The sequence below is a fragment of the Haematobia irritans genome, chromosome 5, assembly GCF_050003625.1.
Source record: "Haematobia irritans isolate KBUSLIRL chromosome 5, ASM5000362v1, whole genome shotgun sequence".
Lineage (NCBI taxonomy): Eukaryota > Metazoa > Arthropoda > Insecta > Diptera > Muscidae > Haematobia > Haematobia irritans.
In genome coordinates, this window is record NC_134401.1 from 100733551 (window position 1) to 100751944 (window position 18394).

Sequence of the window (18394 nt, forward strand, 5' to 3'; positions counted from 1 at the left end):
TTAAGTCGGCTAATTCCCTGGGCTTGTACACTATGTTAATTAAAAACAAGTAAGGAAAGTCTAAAGTCGGGCGGGGCCGACTATATTATACCCTGCACCACGTTGTAGATCTAAATTTTCGATACCACATATAAAGGTTTGTCCCAAATACATACATTAAAATATCACTCGATCTGGAAGAATTTGATAGACTTCTACAAAATCTATAGACAAGTAAGGAAAGTCTAAAGTCGGGCGGGGCCGACTATATTATACCCTGCACCACTTTGTAGATCTAAATTTTCGATACCATATCACATCCGTCAAATGTGTTGGGTGCTATATATAAACGTTTGTCCCAAATGCATATCACTCGATCTGGACCGAATTTGATAGACTTCTACAAAATTTATAGACTCAAAATTTAAGTCGGCTAATGCACTAGGGTGGAACACAACGTTAGTAACAAAATATGGGAAACGTTTAAATCTGAAGCAATTTTAAGTACACTTCGAAAAAGTTTATTTATGATTTATCGCTCGATATATATGTATTAGAAGTTTAGGAAAATTAGAGTCATTTTTACAACTTTTCGACTAAGCAGTGGCGATTTTACAAGGAAAATGTTGGTATTTTGACCATTTTTGTCGAAATCAGAAAAACATATATATGGGAGCTATATCTAAATCGGAACCGATTTCAACCAAATTTGGCACGCATATCAACAATGCTAATTCTACTCCCTGTGCAAAATTTCAACTAAATCGGAGTTAAAAATTGGCATATGACCACAGATGCCAATTTTTAACTCCGATTTAGTTGAAATTTTGCACAGGGAGTAGAATTAGTGTAAATCGGGCGAAAGCTATATATGGGAGCTATATCTAAATCCGATCCGATTTCAACCAAATTTGGCACGCATAGCAACAATGCTAATTCTACTCCCTGTGCAAAATTTCAACAAAATCGGAGTTAAAAATTGGCCTCTGTGGTCATATGAGTGTAAATCGGCCGAAAGCTATATATGGGAGCTATATCTAAATCTGAACCGATTTGAACCAAATTTGGCACGCATAGCTACAATGCTAATTCTACTCCCTGTGCAAAATTTCAACCAAATTGGGGTTAAACTCTGGCTTCTGGGACCGTATTAGTCCATATCGGGCAAAAGATACATATGGGAGCTATATCTAAATCTGAACCGATTTCAATAAAATTTGGCACACTTGACTATATTACTAATTGTTCTTCTTGTGCAAAATTTTAAGCAAATTAGGTTAAAACTCTGGCTTCTGGGGCCATATAAGTCCATATCGGGCGAAATATATATATGAGAGCTATATCTAAATCTGAACCGATTTCTTTCAAAATCAATAGGGATCTATTCTGAGCCAAAACACATACTTGTGTCAAATTTGAAGTCGATTGGACTAAAACTGCGACCTAGACTTTGATTACAAAAATGTGTTCACGGACAGACGGGCATCGCTATATCGACTCAAGAACCCACCCTGAGCATATTTGCCAAAGACACCATGTGTCTATCTCGTCTCCTTCTGGGTGTTGCAAACATATGCACTAACTTATAATACCCTGTTCCACAGTGTGGAGCAGGGTATAACAAGTATATACGGCCGTAAGTTCGGCCAGGCCGAATCTTATGTAACCTCAACCATGGATTGCATAGAAACTTCTACGAAAGACGATCATCCACAATCGAATTACTTGGGTTGTGGTATCTTAAAACTTCTTAACATCGTTTCCAACTTGTGAGTTAGTCCATACGTGGTAGAGAGCCAGAATTGAATTATGGGGATCGTTTATATGGGGGCTATTATATATTACTACTAGCGTAACCCGGCCCGCTTCGCTGCGCCTTCCGAAGCGTATTTGGAGGAACATTTTGCGTTAACTTAGTCAACTATATCCTTCGTGCTGAAAACAAATTCGAAAAGATTTGAATTCTTTTAAACAGATCGGACTACTTGATTTTTCGTTTATAGGTACAAATACGGCGGGAGAGGGTGTACCTTCTTCTATATTTCTTGTGAATTTTAAGTGTAGTTTGTCAAGGAAAGGTATCCTTCTCCTCAACATATCTTAAAATTAAGCATTATATTATAATAACATACAAAGAATTACTGTTTCCCATCCAATAAATCGGAAAAGACAAAAGTAGTAAAAAATTTTACCACATTAACATTTGCTAAAATGTTGGAAAATAATGCACCCTCTACGTTGGCTGCCAATTTCATGTAAATTTAAGTTCTTTACTAAAAAGAAGTCTGGCAGAAGCCTGTGCAAAAATCATAAAATTATGTACCGAGTTCCCATTTACGGACAACCTTCTACTTTCAACTTAAGAAAAAAAAACGGACAAAAGGGAACCCTCTCTTTACTAATAAGAAGTCTGGAAGAAAGAAGCCTGTGCAAAAATCATAAAATTATATACCGAGTTCCCATTTACGGACAACCCTCCACTTTCAATTTAAGAAAAAAAATTGACAAAAGGGAACTCTCTCCCCACCTTCGCTCCACTCTGACCTGATATCGGACTATCAAGTACCCTATATTAATTTCGCAACTACTCAATGGTCCCTATAAATTCTATCGAAGTAAATCGACAAAGTTTATTTCAATTTTCCCCTTCCCCAACCAGATATCGAAAAATCATATATTAATTTAAAAATCATGTATAAATTTCATCACCTCCTCCCACGTTCCCTGTAAATTTCAAGTAGATCGGAGATGTTTAATTTTTGCTCTATTGTTTTAAAGGGACGTCACTTTCCCCGATACAATATCGACAAACACCGTAGTGAATAACCTTCCCTGAAAATTCTTGAAACTTTCCTTCAAGTGTGGGGCAATGAAGGTTGCCTCTTCATTTATAACCTTTTCCCCCGCTTCCTTTGTAAATTTCAAGAAAACTTAAATTTTTTTATATTTCATGTTAGCCTGATACCGAAACAGGCAATTGACGTCCAAATGCATTATATCTAATTATACAATTATTTTTCGAGCTTTATGGACAGATATAGATTAAGGAACATGGTTAATAGAGCCATTTTTTTGCAGTTTTAGAGGAGGACCTCCTCCCCGACCAAATGTCGAAAAGCGTATCTTTTGTAAACGTCCCAGAAAATGTCAAGCAAATTATAAGCCTAAAGGGGCGGCCTCTCTTCCGTCCAAAAATCACAAAATCAGGTATCAACTATTACGGTTGACAGAGGTTACGATCTCTCCCCAGTCCTCTGTAAATTTCAAGTAACTCGGTAAAGTTTAATTGTTTCTCTGTATATACTTAAGAGAATCGGATGTCTCCCTATGCCCTTTTATTTTTATTAAAAAAATCAGGAACCTGATATAAATTTCATAACCTCACCCATTTTTCCGTAAAATTTCAGTCGGGGGAGTTTAGTTTTGTTTTCACTGTACTTTTAAAAAAAGTAGGGCAAAGGGGTAGTCCTCCTCCCCGACCAAATATCGAAAAATAATGTAGCGGATTTTTGTCTAGATGCCAACCGCAACATTCAAGGAAAATTTCAAGCAAATCGCATAATTTTGTTCAAAGTTTCAAAAAGTAGGGCAAGGGGGAGGTCCCCCTCCCCGTCCGCATATGAAATCATCAGGTAACCCATATTAATTCCATAACCTCACCGCATGTTCCCTTTAAATCTCAGATAATTTAGAGAATTTTAGTTTTTCACTGTACTTTTAAAAAAGTCGAACAAAGGGGAGGTCCCCCTCCGCCGACAAATATTGAAATATAAAGTAGCGGATCTTTGTCTAGTTGCCAACCCCAACCTTCAATGAAAATTTCAAGCAAATCGGTCAACTTTGGTCCAATTTTCAAAAAGTCCGACAAAGGGGAGGTCCACCTCCGCGACCAGGTGTCAAAAAATGAGGTACCCTATTTTCACCACATGAACGTCCCCTATGATCTCTGAAAGTTTCAAGTAAATCGGTTCAGCCGTTTCGGAGCCAACTCGGTTCATACAAACAAACAAACAAATAAACAAACATAGATTGAATTTTATATATATAGATTTATCTGAGGGCTATATATAACTATAGACCGATATAGACCTAGTTAGGCATGGTTGTTAACGGCCATATACTAGCACAATGTACCAAATTTCAACTGACTCGGATGAAATTTGCTCCTCCAAGAGGCTCCAAACCAAATCTCGGTATCGGTTTATATGGGGGCTATATATGATTATGGACTGATATGGACCGGCTTGGCTGTTAAATATTATATACTACCACCACGTACCAAATTTCAACCAGTTCGGGTGAATTTTGCTTCCCCAAAAGGCACCGGAGGTCAAATCTGGGGATCGGTTTATATGGGAGCTATATATAATTATGGACCGATTTCGACTAATTTTTGCATAGTTGTTAGGGACCATATACTTACACCATGTACCATATTTCAGCCGGATCGGATAAAATTTGCTTTTCCAAGGGGCTCCGGAGGTCAAATCTGGGGATCGATTTATATGGGGGCTATATATAATTATGGACCGATTTCGACCAATTTTTTCATGGGTGTTTGAGGCCATATATTAACACCACGTACCAAAATTTCAACTGAATCAGATAAATTTTGGTCTTCTAAGAGGCTCCGGAGGTCAAATCTGGTGATCGGTTTATATGGGGGCTATATGCAATTATTGACCAAATTCCAGCCGGATCGGATGAAATTTGCTTCTCTTAGAGGCTCCGCAAGTTAAATCGGGGGATCGGTTTATATGGGGCCTATATATAATTATGGACTGATGTGGACAAATTTTTGCATGGTTCTTAGAGATCATATGCTGACACCATGTACCAAATTCCAGCCGGATCGGATGAAATTTGCTTCTCTTAGAGTTCCCGCAAGCCAAATGTGGGGGTCAGTTTATATGGGGGCTATACGTAAAAGTGAACCGATATGACCCATTTGCAATACCATCCGACCTACATCAATAACAACTACTTGTGCCAAGTTTCAAGTCGATAGCTTGTTTCGTTCGGAAGTTAGCGTGATTTCAACAGACGGACGGACGGACGGACATGCTTAGATCGACTCAGAATTTCACCACGACCCAGAATATATATATATATATGCTTTATGGGATCTTTGAGCAATATTTCTATGTGTTACAAACAGAATAACAAAGTTAATATACCCCCCATCCCATGGAGGGTATACAAATGTTTGAAGCAAAGATTCTAAACTTTCTTTCAATTAAAGATTCATTATTAAACAAGGAAAACAGTTTATATAAGAGAAATTCACAAATGCTATTATAACCAAAATTCACGTTCGTATTTTAAGGAGATGAAATCTTTGGCCTCACGACAATATTTTTTCAGTGCACAAAGCAATTCACATGTACTATTTTAATTTAGTAATATCGTAATAACTTTAGAATATTATAATAACATAACAATTATAAACGGCCGTAAGTTCTGCCAGGCCGAATCTTATGTACCCTCCACCATGGATTGTGTAGAAACTTCTACGAAAGACTGTTATACACAATCGAATTATCTGGGTTGTGGTATCTTAAATCGTTTTCTAAATTGTGAGTTAGTCCACACGTGTTATATATTAGACAAAAATCTATGTAAGTCTACAAACAATTACGAATCGTATGGACTTTTGCACGGTACGTAGGGAACAAGAATTGAAATATGGGGGTCGCTTATATGCACGCTCACAAAAAATCGCTTCTGTAACATATACTCCCAAACATATTTTGCTTCAAGCATATACATTTTTGGGTATTGCCCAAACATTTATATGTTTGATCTCTTCCAATATATAATATGTTTAAAGGATATTGGTCTAAACAATATATGTTTGGGTAGTCTAAGTTCCAAACATTTTGTATTTTTGCATCCAAATTCAATAATGTTGTCTTCCAAAACAATAATATGTTATTATATGAACATATAATATGTTTGGAAGCATTTTGCACCCAAAATTATTATATGCTTAAAAAAAATTCTCAAAATTTTATTTATTTATTTATATATTTACAATCATAATGAATTATGAAAATAAACCTGAATGCTCAAAATTTTGTTTCTGCCCAATTGTATATTCCCCCACATCTTTCGCACTTCCACGAGATTTTTTAGTTCTTAGCACCTTTTTCTGTAATACAAACATTGTAGAAGAAATTATTCAATTGTATGATTTTTTTTATTTTAATTTTACCTTTTGCCGGACGGGGATTCGAACAGCGGACCACACAGTTTGTAAGGATCAAAGAAGTAGCTGATCAATTGCCCAAGGAAAAATAAAATGTTAATTTTGTAATAACAAGCAACAACCACCAACTTAATTCAATATCGCTTCCTGTTAAATAGCGCTCCAAGCTACTAAACACATATATGTTTATAGGCTATTTCTAAATTAATATATGTTTGCATCCAAGCATATTATATTTACAAACATTTTATGTCCCAAACATAATATGTTCTATATATATAATATGTTCTAACATATTAACATATATGTCCCAAACATGTTATGCTAGTTTATGAACATTATATGCTTGCACTCAAAAATATTGTGTTTAAAAATTTGTGTTTCAAACATATAATGTTTATAGCCAAACATATGAAAAACAGTCTTTTTCAACCGTGTGGGGGCTATATACAATTATGAACTTGATATGGACCAATTTTTGTGTGATTGGGGATCGATTTATCTGATGGCTATATATAACTATAGACCGGTATGGACCTAGTTAGGCATGGTTGTTAACGGCCATATACTAGCACAATGTACCAAACTTCAACTGACTCGAAGGAAATTTACTCCTCCAAGAGGCTCCAAAACCAAATCTCGGGATCGGTTTATATGGGGGCTATATATGATTATGGACTGATATGGACCACTTTTGGCATGGTTGTTGGATACCATATACTAACATCACGTACCAAATTTCAACCAGATCGGATGAATTTTGCTTCTCCACAAGGCACCGGAGGTCAAATCTGGGGATCGGTTTATATGGGGGCTATATATAATTATGGACTGATATGAAGCAATTCATGCATGGTTGGATGTTGGATACCATATACTAACATCACGTACCAAATTTCAACCTAATCCGATGAATTTTGCTCTTCCAAGGGGCTCCGGAGGTCAAATCTGGGGATCGGTTTATATAGGGGCTATACATAATAATGGACCGATTTCGACTAATGTTTGCATGGGTGTTTGAGGCCATATATTAACACCACGTACCAAATTTCAACTGAATCCGATGAATTTTGGTCTTCCAAGAGACTCCGGAGGTCAAATCTGGAGATCGGTTTATATGGATCTATATATAATTATGCACCGATGTGGACCAATTTTTGCATGGTCATTAGAGACCATATACTAACACCATGTACCAAATTTCAGCCGGATAGGATGAAATTTGCTTCTCTTAGAGGCTCCGCAAGCCAAATCTGGGGATCTGTTTATATGGGGGCTATATAAAATTATGGACCGATATGGACCAATGTTTGTATGGTTGTTAAAGACCATATACTAACACAATATACTTAATTTCAGCCGGATCGGATGAAAGTTGCTTCTTTTAGAGGCTCCGAAAGCCAAATCGGGGGATCGGTTTATATGGGAGCTATATATAATTATGGACCGATGTGGACCAATTTCTGCATGGTTGTTAGAGACCATATACTAACACCATGTACCAAATTTCAGCCCGATCGGATGAAATTTGCTTCTCTTAGAGTTCCCGCAAGACAAATTTGGGGGTCCGTTTATATGGGGGCTATACGTAAAAGTGGACCGATATGGCCCAGTTGCAATACCATCCGACCTACATCAATAACAACTACTTGTGCCAAGTTTCAAGTCGATAGCTTGTTTCGTTCGGAAGTTAGCGTGATTTCAACAGACGGACGGACGGACGGACATGCTTAGATCGACTCAGAATTTCACCACGACCCACAATATATATACTTTATGGGGTCTTAGAGCAATATTTCGATGTGTTACAAACGGAATGACAAAGTTAATATACCCCCTCAATAAATAAGTCTATTATGGTCAGAAATAAAGTTATTAGGGTACATATATGTGGGAGCTATGGATACATATATGTGGAAGCTATGGATGATATTTTGCAGGTTTAGTTGATATCATTGAAGGTTACCTCGCGCTAAATTTGCGACGCAAATTTTTAAGATTGGTGTCCTAAATTTAATTTTAAAAAAATGTTTGAAGCAAAGATTCTAAACTTTCTTTCAATTAAAATTTCATTATCAAAAAAAAAACATCCCGTAATGTCATTATTTGTTAGAAATAAAATAATTACATTCTGATAACATAAAATTTCAAAATATATTAATTTATTTTCAATCAATTCATATTTGGCTAATATAAATTTTATATAATTTATGAACTTAATTTTCCCCGTGTATTTCCTTGGACTAATGTACATTCGGCATTGTCATTCATTGTCAGAGTCTTAATTTTCTTAATAATTAAATATCCAGAACGAAATCCTCGTGGTATGTCAGTGCTATTTGTCATTTGATTTATTTTCGAACAAATGCCTTGTCTACACTTTGTGGAATTTATAGAACAATTAATTGTTTTCAGGAAATTTTTTGGTCATTTCTAGAAAGGCAGTTTAGACAAAAGCCAAAAATTCACATACTTGGAGAGTATAACAACTTTGTCATTGTATTTGTTACAATTGGAAATATCGACAATGTTGTTAGTCTTGCCAACGCATTCGCTTCTCAAAACCCTGGCATGATCAAATTAGGTGAATATATAATTGTTCGACCAACTCGATAAGACGATTTTATGGCTAAAAACACTAGCCAACAGTCGTATTGTGAATTGGTTCTAGCATAATTTTTCTCATTGATTTTGACCTACTAAACACGAAAATGAGTTTTAAAAAATTTTCTGTCGATTGGTTTTCGAGATACAAATTTTTGAACTTTTTTTTTAATTTTTGGAGGTACACTTACAATTTTTTGCATATCTTTCGTCTTCTTTGACCTATTTGATCTTACTACTACTCAAATTAAAGAAAATTGAGCCGTCTACAACTCATTCTCAGATCAAATCGGGTAAGTAGTTTGGATGTTGGCGGCTTAAAAATGTTACAAAACGGCGTTTTTTAGTAAAAATGTGGCAGAAAAAACCAGGGATCCGGAGCGGAGCGGAGCGTGGAGCGGAGCGGAGCAAGCCCTTTTTTTGCCGGAGCGGGAGCGGCATTTCTAAAATCCGGAGCGGAGCGGTTTCCAAATGAAAAACCGCTCCGCTCCGAATAAAATATTACTTGAATGAAATGTGTAACTTTGAAATTACACTGTGTAGGTAATTTCAAATTTAGCTAGTACTTAGCGTAGTGTGAGTAAACGTTTAAAATGTACGATATGTATTTTTGTACGTACGTACATTGGGGAAAACACAACGTGTTTTTTAGTAATTGTTTTCAAAAACGGCAAATGTCAAAATATATATCTAGTATGTGTTGTAAAAGTAACAACAGTACTTTCGATCAATTTCATCCCGTATTACTACAAAGATGTTTGTAATGAACGTCAAATAAATGCAATTCAACGATCTTATTTATATTTAATTTTTTAGTTTTCTACACTGAAAAAAATATTGTCGTGAAGTCAAAGATTCCATGTCCTTAGAATAAGAATGCAAATTTTGCTTAACATGGAAGACGCATTTCTCTAAAATAAAGTTTTTTATACCCATCACCATAGAATGGTGACGGGGGTATAATAAGTTTGTCATTCCGTTTGTAACACATCGAAATATCGATTTCCGACTATATAAAGTATATATATTCCTGATCAGGGAGAAATTCTAAGACGATATAACGATGTCCGTCTGTCCGTCTGTCTGTCTGTTGTAATCACGCTACAGTCTTCAATAATGAAGCAATCGTGCTGAAATTTTGCACAACCTCGTCTTTTGTCTGCAGGCAGGTCAAGTTCGAAGATGGGTTATATCGGTCCAGGTTTTGATATAGTCCCCATATAAACCGACCTCCCGAGTTGGGGTCTTGGGCTTATAGAAATCGTATTTTTTATCCAAATTGTCTGAAATTGGAAATCTAGAGGTATTTTCGGGTCATAAAGAGGTGTGCCGAAAACGGTGAGTAGCGGTCCATGTTTTAGTATAGCCCCCATAAGAACGATCTCCCGATTTAACTCCTTGGGTTTCTAGAAACCGTAATTTTTATCTGATTTGCCTGAAATTGTAAATATTCTGGTATTTTAGGCTCGGTCCATTTGGTAATGCCTCCATATAGACCGACTTCGCTTGAATTGCTTGAAACTCAATGTAAAATTTCCAGATTTTACTTCTACATATTTAAGATTTCAAATCAAGACGTTATTTTATAATTTTCTTGCACACTTACAAGAGATGTTAATGATTCCTCTAAAACTCAAACAAAAATGGTTCTTATAAATCCAGAATCTGATATGGTCCTCATAGGTGAAATCTTTAAATTTATCTTCGGGAATATCCTCAAGTCCTCAAGCCCTCCTGAAATTTCAAAGGAAACCCTAATATTTGGTTCATGGTGGTGGGTATTTAAGGTTCGGCCCGGCCGAACTTAGTGCTGTATATACTTGTTTTCTTGTCCAAAAGGCAATAAACTTTTGAATGAAGTTGTAATGTCCTTATAATTAAGTGGTTTTACTTAAAAATGTGTATCATAACATGAAAGATAAAATTTTTGACTTTAATAATTAAGAAAAATTCTTTAAAATTAATAAAATTGTCTTTAAATTTGTTTCCTTTTTGCATCTTGCCTACAAAGCAAAAAATCGTTAAAAAATAAGACATGTTTTTCAACACTTTATTTTAAAGACGCTTTTTACTTGAAACATAGCATAATTTCTACTGGAAGTCGAGTCTTAATATGGAAAAAATAACTCGTTAACTCGTTTTTAAAGGATTTTGATAACAACTGACGAAAAAAATCTAAAAAAATGAAAAATTAACATATGCTTCCTAGAATGCTTCCTTTAATGAAGTCAAAATAGATTTAATATTTCTAAAAAAATCTTCAAAATTAATAAAATATTTCAATACATTGTTTTAAAGTCATTATACCCTAAACCACATAGTGGTTAGGGTATAACAAGTTTGATCTGCCAAAAAATGTGCCTACAAGAAATATTGATTTTAGACCCCACACACAAAAAAATTTCACGAAAAATTTTCCAATTAAAATTTTAATTGAGTTTTAAAAAATATTCAATTAAAAATTTAATTGATTCAACAAATTTTTTAATTGAAACAAAAATCAATCACAAAAATAATAGTATCAATTAATTTTTTAATTGGATCAATTAACTTTTTAATTGACCTTCAATTAATTTTTTAATTGATACTATCATTTCTGTGATTGAAGACATTTCAATTAAAAATTAATTGGATCAATTAATTTCGTGATTGAATCAAAAAAAAATTTTTTTGGGTGCATAAAATATATACCGATCAACTCACCTCCTGAGTCGATCTAGCGCTTGGCGTCCGTCCGTCCATCCGTCCGTCTGTCCATGTATTTGTTGTTCACAGGATTTCGGTCGCAATTATTAACCGATTTTGATGAAATTTGGTACAGGAAGTTTTTTTGGGCACAAGGACGAACGTTACTGAATTTGGAAGAAATCGGATCAAATTTAGATATAGCTCCCATATATATGTATTGCCCGATTTCGACAAATGGGGTCACGTTGCTCTTTTTTTACTAACCGATCGTCGTCAAATTTAGCACAAAATAATCTTCTGTATCACCCTTTAGGTCTGAAAATTTCATCGAAATCGGTTCAGATTTAGATATAGGTCCCATATATATGTATCGCCCGATTTTGTCAAATTAGGTCATAAAACCCTTATTTATCAACCGATCTTACTCAAAGTTGGCGAAATGTAATCTTCTATAGCACTAACTATATTTGCAAAAAATCATCGAAATCGGTTCAGATTTAGCTATAGCTCCCATATATGTACCGCCCGATTTTTCTAAATAAAATAAAACTCAATTGAACAAATAATACAATGTTTGTACTATAATTTTCTCGAAGAGGAGCGGAGCGGAGCGTGGAGCGGAGCGGAGCGATTTTTTTTTCTCGGAGCGGAGCGAGGAGCGGAGCGGTTTTTTTTTTCTCCGGAGCGGGAGCGGAGCGGAGCGAAAAAAATGGACCGCTCCGGATCCCTGGAAAAAACCATATAACTACTTACCCGATTTGATCTGAGAATGATTTGTAGACGGCTCAATTTTCTTTAATTCGAGTAGTAGTAGGATCAAATACGTCAAAGAAGACGAAAGATATGCTCTAAATTGTAAGTGTACCTCCATAAATTAAAAAAAAAATTCAAAAATTTGTATCTCGAAAACCAATCGACAGAAAATTTTTTAAAACTCATTTTCGTGTTTAGTAGGTCAAAATCAATGGGAAAAAGTATGCTAGAAACAAATAACAGAGAAAATTTTGTTATTTGTGACCTAGTGAAATAAACCAATGCACCTCGGGAACCAACGTGGTACAATGGTTAGCATGTTCGCTTTGCATACATAGTGTCGTGGATTCAAGCGCAGTTTTGATGGATTATCCCTTCTCAGGAATGCCGATTGTAGATGAAATTCTTTGTATGCAATGCATGTGAAGAAGGGTACATAAGATTTGGCCAGAGCGAATATTTAATAATCAAAAACATCAAATCTTATCGAAAAGTTATACAAACCATGCTAAATTTTGCATCTACATATATACTATCTTCATCTTAGATCCAAATAATTCAAAATTGTACTCTAAATCGTTATGATTTACTACCCCTTGGTCCACAAACAATATAAATTATCTAGGCTGTCAACAAAATGCTCTTGAAATATTTTCACTGTGACGCTATGCAAAAATTCAAAAAAAAAAAAATAACAAAATAAAAAACACACGAAGGAAAATTACTTGAAAATGTCTGGGTGCGAATACTTTTCATTAGTATAATCCATTGTCGTCTAACAAGAAATGAATAGTTTTGGGTGATTTGTATAAATTGTTTTAGGTGACAACACAAAGTAAATGTGACCGATAAAAGCAACCAAACAGCAAAGCCATAATATATGGGTGGACAAGTGCAAATTGCTGGCGTATTTTAAACAGCAACTTTTATTTCATCCATACCATAAGGATGAAATGAGAATCATCATTCATAACGTTGATGTCATAACGGGAGCATAGAGATACGCAACCAATTTATTTTCAACGTGTATACGATATTTTCAAAATTACGCAAAATTATTCATTATCAGCTATTAAAATAATTTTCATGGTCCAAATTGAAATTGAAAGATCGAATAAGGAAATTTTAATTGATTTTATAATTGTTTATTAAATAAAAATATTCCAACCAAATCTAAAAATTTATGTACGAAAATAGCATCACAAAAATACCAGACATCCAGACCCAAAAACCACAATAAAAATAGTTTTACTTGAATTGCATGATCCACCAGCTACGTCACTAGCTTGGGTAGCTACGAGTACCACCTCTGTTAATAGCCTCTTGAATTATTTCCAAACATTTGAATTTGTTTGCCATTTATTATTTTTAGCTATTGCCGTCAAGTATTCCACTCAAATGAAAGAATTCCCATTATTTTGCATTTACTGAATTAAGACAGGGCTGAATTTGTTTTGGCCTTTATATAGCGAAGGCCTTTATTAAAATTTAATGTGGTCTTAGATTGGCAATTACAACAGGTATATACGGCCGTAAGTTCGGCCAGGCCGAATCTTATATACCCTCCACCATGGATTGCGTAGAAATGTCTACTAAAGATGGTCATCCACAATTAAATTACTTGGGTTGCGCTCGATGGCAAGGCATCTTAAAACTTCTTAACATCATCTTCCAAATTGTAAGTTAGTCCATGTGGGATATATGGTAGACAAAAGAAAGGTCGATTAAATACGTATATATACAGTTCTTGATCGGTATAGGGAAGAAATAATTACGAGGTAATATGAACTTTAGTGCTGTAATTATAGAGCCAGAATTTAAGTATGGGGTTCGCTTTATATGGGGGCTATATACAATTATGAACACGAGTCTACCAAAAATGACAGATTTTTTACTGTTTGGTAGATTGGTATAATTCTTAATGTTCTGGAAGATTTTGCAATATATTCCTCCCCAAACTATGAAATGCTTCATCAATTTTCTATAGTAATATATTTTTGACAAAATTTTCTATAGAAATAAAATTTTGACAAAATTTTCTATAGAAATAAAATTTTGACAAAATTTTCTATAGAAATAAAATTTTGACAAAATTTTCTATAGAAATAAAATTTTGACAAAATTTTCTATAGAAATAAAATTTTGACAAAATTTTCTATAGAAATAAAATTTTGACAAAATTTTCTATAGAAATAAAATTTTGACAAAATTTTCTATAGAAATAAAATTTTGACAAAATTTTCTATAGAAATAAAATTTTGACAAAATTTTCAAAAGAAATAAAATTTTGACAAAATTTTCTATAGAAATAAAATTTTGGCAAAATTTTCTATAGAAATAATATTTTGACATAATTTTCTACAGAAATAAAATTTTGACAAAATTTTCTATAGAAATAAAATTTTGACAAAATTTTCTATAGAAATAAAATTTTGACAAAATTTTCTATAGAAATAAAATTTAGACAAAATTTTCTATAAAAATAAAATTTTGACAAAATTTTCTATAGAAATAAAATTTTGACAAAATTTTCTATAGAAATAAAATTTTGACAAAATTTTCTATAGAAATAAAAAAAAATTGACAACAGTTTCTATGGAAATAAAATTTTGTTGTTTTTTGATTTCAGCTTAAAACCATGCATTAACTAAACTACAAGTGTAGCTTAACCAACAGAGGAAAATAATGTCAAATTTATTTGGGCAAAGCTCTATAGACTGCAAGATGGTTGGATGGACGCACGTTTCGGAATTACCACATTCCTCATCAGCATCCTCTACTTGCAGCAAAACTATCAACCAATTATCAGAATAAATTCAGGCAGTTCACTAAACCCAAAGTGAACCACACTTGAACCTTCCGAAAAAAGGTTTATGATAGCCGGCCTTTGCCGAAATAAATTTGTACAAATATATCTCTGTCAAATCATCGATTTGAGTGCAGTTGGCTGGGTTTATTTTGAGCTTGCTTCCTCTTACTTCATTCTTTGGTTATTGTTGGTTTATTCAACAATCATTTTGTTGTTATACCCACTACCATAGAATGGTGACGGGGGTATAATAAGTTTGTCATTCCATTTGTAACACATCGAAAAATCGATTTCCGACTATATAAAGTATATATATTCTTGATCAGGGATAAATTAAAATATAATATAAGCTACAGCCTTCAATAATGGCGCTATCGTCCTGATATTTGGCACAGATTCCTCTTTTGTTTGCAGGCTGGTCCAGTTCGAAGATGGGCTATATCGGTCAAAGTTTTGATATAGTCCCCATATAAACCGACCTCCCGATTTGGGGTCTTGGGCTTATAAAAACCGTAGTTTTTATCCACTTTGCCTGAAATTGGAAATCTAAAGGTATTTTAGGACCATCAAAAAGTGTACCGAAAATGGTGGCTATCGGTCCATGTTTTGGTATAGCCCCATATGGACCGACTTCCCGATTTTGCTTCTTGGGCGTCTATGAAGTGTATTTTCTATCCCATTTGCCTGAAATTGAAAATCTAGAGGTATTTTAAGACCACAAATTGGTGTGCCTAGGTTTTATCCGATTTGCCACAAATTGAAAATATACTGGCATTTTAGACCCATAACAAAATGTATATGATTTAGTTTTATCGGTCCATTTGGTAAGGCCTCCATATAGACCAATTTCACTTATTGAGGGTATAGAAGGCGCACTGATCATGAAAATTGCTTGATACTGAATGCAAAATTTCCAAATTTAAGTTCTCGTAATCATTTAAATAATTGGAATGAAAATCTACAGATTTTACATTTCAAATCAAGGCATTATTTCATAATTTTCTTGCACACTTACAAGAGATGTTTATGATTCCTCTAAAACTCAAATAAAAAATGGTTCTTATAAATTCAGAATCTGAGCTAGTTTTTTTTTCGTAGGTAACTTTTTTACATTTATCTGTGGGAAGCGTAGTGGTTAAACTGATCTGCTTGGGAAAATATCTGTCATCAAACCCCCCTGAATTTTTTAAAGGAAATTTGATTCATGGTGGTGGGTATTTAAGATTCGGCCCGGCCGAACATACTACTGTATATACTTCTTTTTGAACTGTTTGGTTTGACTGAAGTACAAGTGTAGCTTAACCAATAGAGGAAAATAATGTTTGTCAAATTTATTATTATTTTATTATAATTATATGATAAACATTCTTTTACTCTGTTGGTTAAGCTACACTTGTGTTTAGTCAATGCATGGTTTTAAGCTGAAATCAAAAACAACATATCACTTAATTATTAGGACAATACGACTTCATTAAAAAGTTTATCGACTTTTCTAAAAATCTTTATATTAGAGAAATGCGTCTTCTATACTAAGCAAACTTTGCATTCGTATTTTAAGGACATGAAATCTTTGACCTCACGGCAATATTTTTTTCAGTGTAGAAATACAATTTTGACTACATTTCTATAGAAATAAAATTTTGCCAAAAATTTCTATAAAAATAAAATGTTGACAACATTTTTTATAGAAATAAAAATTTCCAAAGAAATAACATTGGAAATGAAAATTTCCAAAGAAATAACGTATTCAGAACATTTTTCTATAGAAATAAAATTTTAACAACATTTTCTGAAGAAATAAAATTTTGAGAAAATTTTCTATAGAAGTCGAATTTTGAGAAAATTTTCTATAGAAATAAAATTTTGACAACATTTTCTATAGAAATAAAATGTTGACACAATTTTCTATAGAAATAAAATGTTGACAACATTTTCTATAGAAATAAAATGCTGACAAAATTTTCTATAGAAATAAAATGTTGACAAAAATTTCTATAGAAATAAAATGTTGACAAAAATTTCTATAGAAATAAAATGTTGACAAAAATTTCTATAGAAATAAAATTTTGAGAAAACTTTCTATTGAACTAAAATTTTCAGAAAAATTTTTCTATGGGAAAAAAATCCTATAGAATTATAATTTTGAGAAAATTTTCTATAGATATAAAATGTTAAGAAAATTTTCTATAGAAATAAAATTTTAAGAAATTTTTCTATAGAAATAAAATTTTGAGAAAATTTTCTATAGAAATAAAATTTTGACAACATTTTCTGAAGAAATAAAATTTTGACAACATTTTCTGAAGAAATAAAATTTTGAAACAATTTTCTATAGAAGTAAAATTTTCTAAAGAAATAAAATTTTCTATTGAACTAAAATTTTCAGAAAAATTGTTATGGGAAAAAATAGAAATATAGAAATAAAATTTTGGCAAAATTTTCTATAGAAATAAATTTTGGACAAAATTTTCTAAAGAAATAAAATTTTGCCACAAATTTCTATAAAAATCAAATGTTGACAAAATTTTCCATAGAAATAAAATTTTCAGAAAATTTTCCATATAAATAACATTTTCAGAAAATTGTCTATAGAAATAAAATTTAGCCACAAATTTCTATAAAAATCAAATGTTGACAAAATTTTCTATAGAAATAAAATTTTCAGAAAATTTTCCATGAAAATAACATATTCAGAAAATTTTCTATAGAAATAAAATTTTGCCACAAATTTCTATGAAAATCAAATGTTGACAAAATTTTCTATAGAAATAATATTTTGAGAAAATTTTCTATAAAAATCAAATGTTGATAAAATTTTCTATAGAAATAAAATGTTGAGAAAATTTTCTATAAAAATCAAATGTTGACAAAATTTTCTATAGAAATAAAATTTTGAGAAAATTTCCTATAAAAATAAAATTTCGAGAAAATTTTCTATAGAAATAATTTTTTTGGTAATTTTTTGGTAAAATTTTCTCCAAATTTTGGTAGATTATTTTTGGCTGGAGTGACAACCATGCCATCATCCCGGTAGGGAGCAATAATACCAGAAGCAAACGATTTGTTCATATATGAATGTTGGAGAGCTCTAACAATTGGCGCCAAATATAAAGCAATCAATTGTCATTCAATGCCGATACAATTTATTTCTGAATGCAATAGATCAAAATACTTTTGTTAGCTTTGTTTATAAGTTTGCAGGCATAAAATGAACTGTCACTGGAATAAATCTGTTTGCTATCAGACGAGCCGTTTAGAAATGATAGCAAACTGAAGTTGGTTGCATTAGCTACGCTGTATATGAGAATTCATTGCGTGGATATATTTTCAAAGAAAATTATTATATGCGGTCA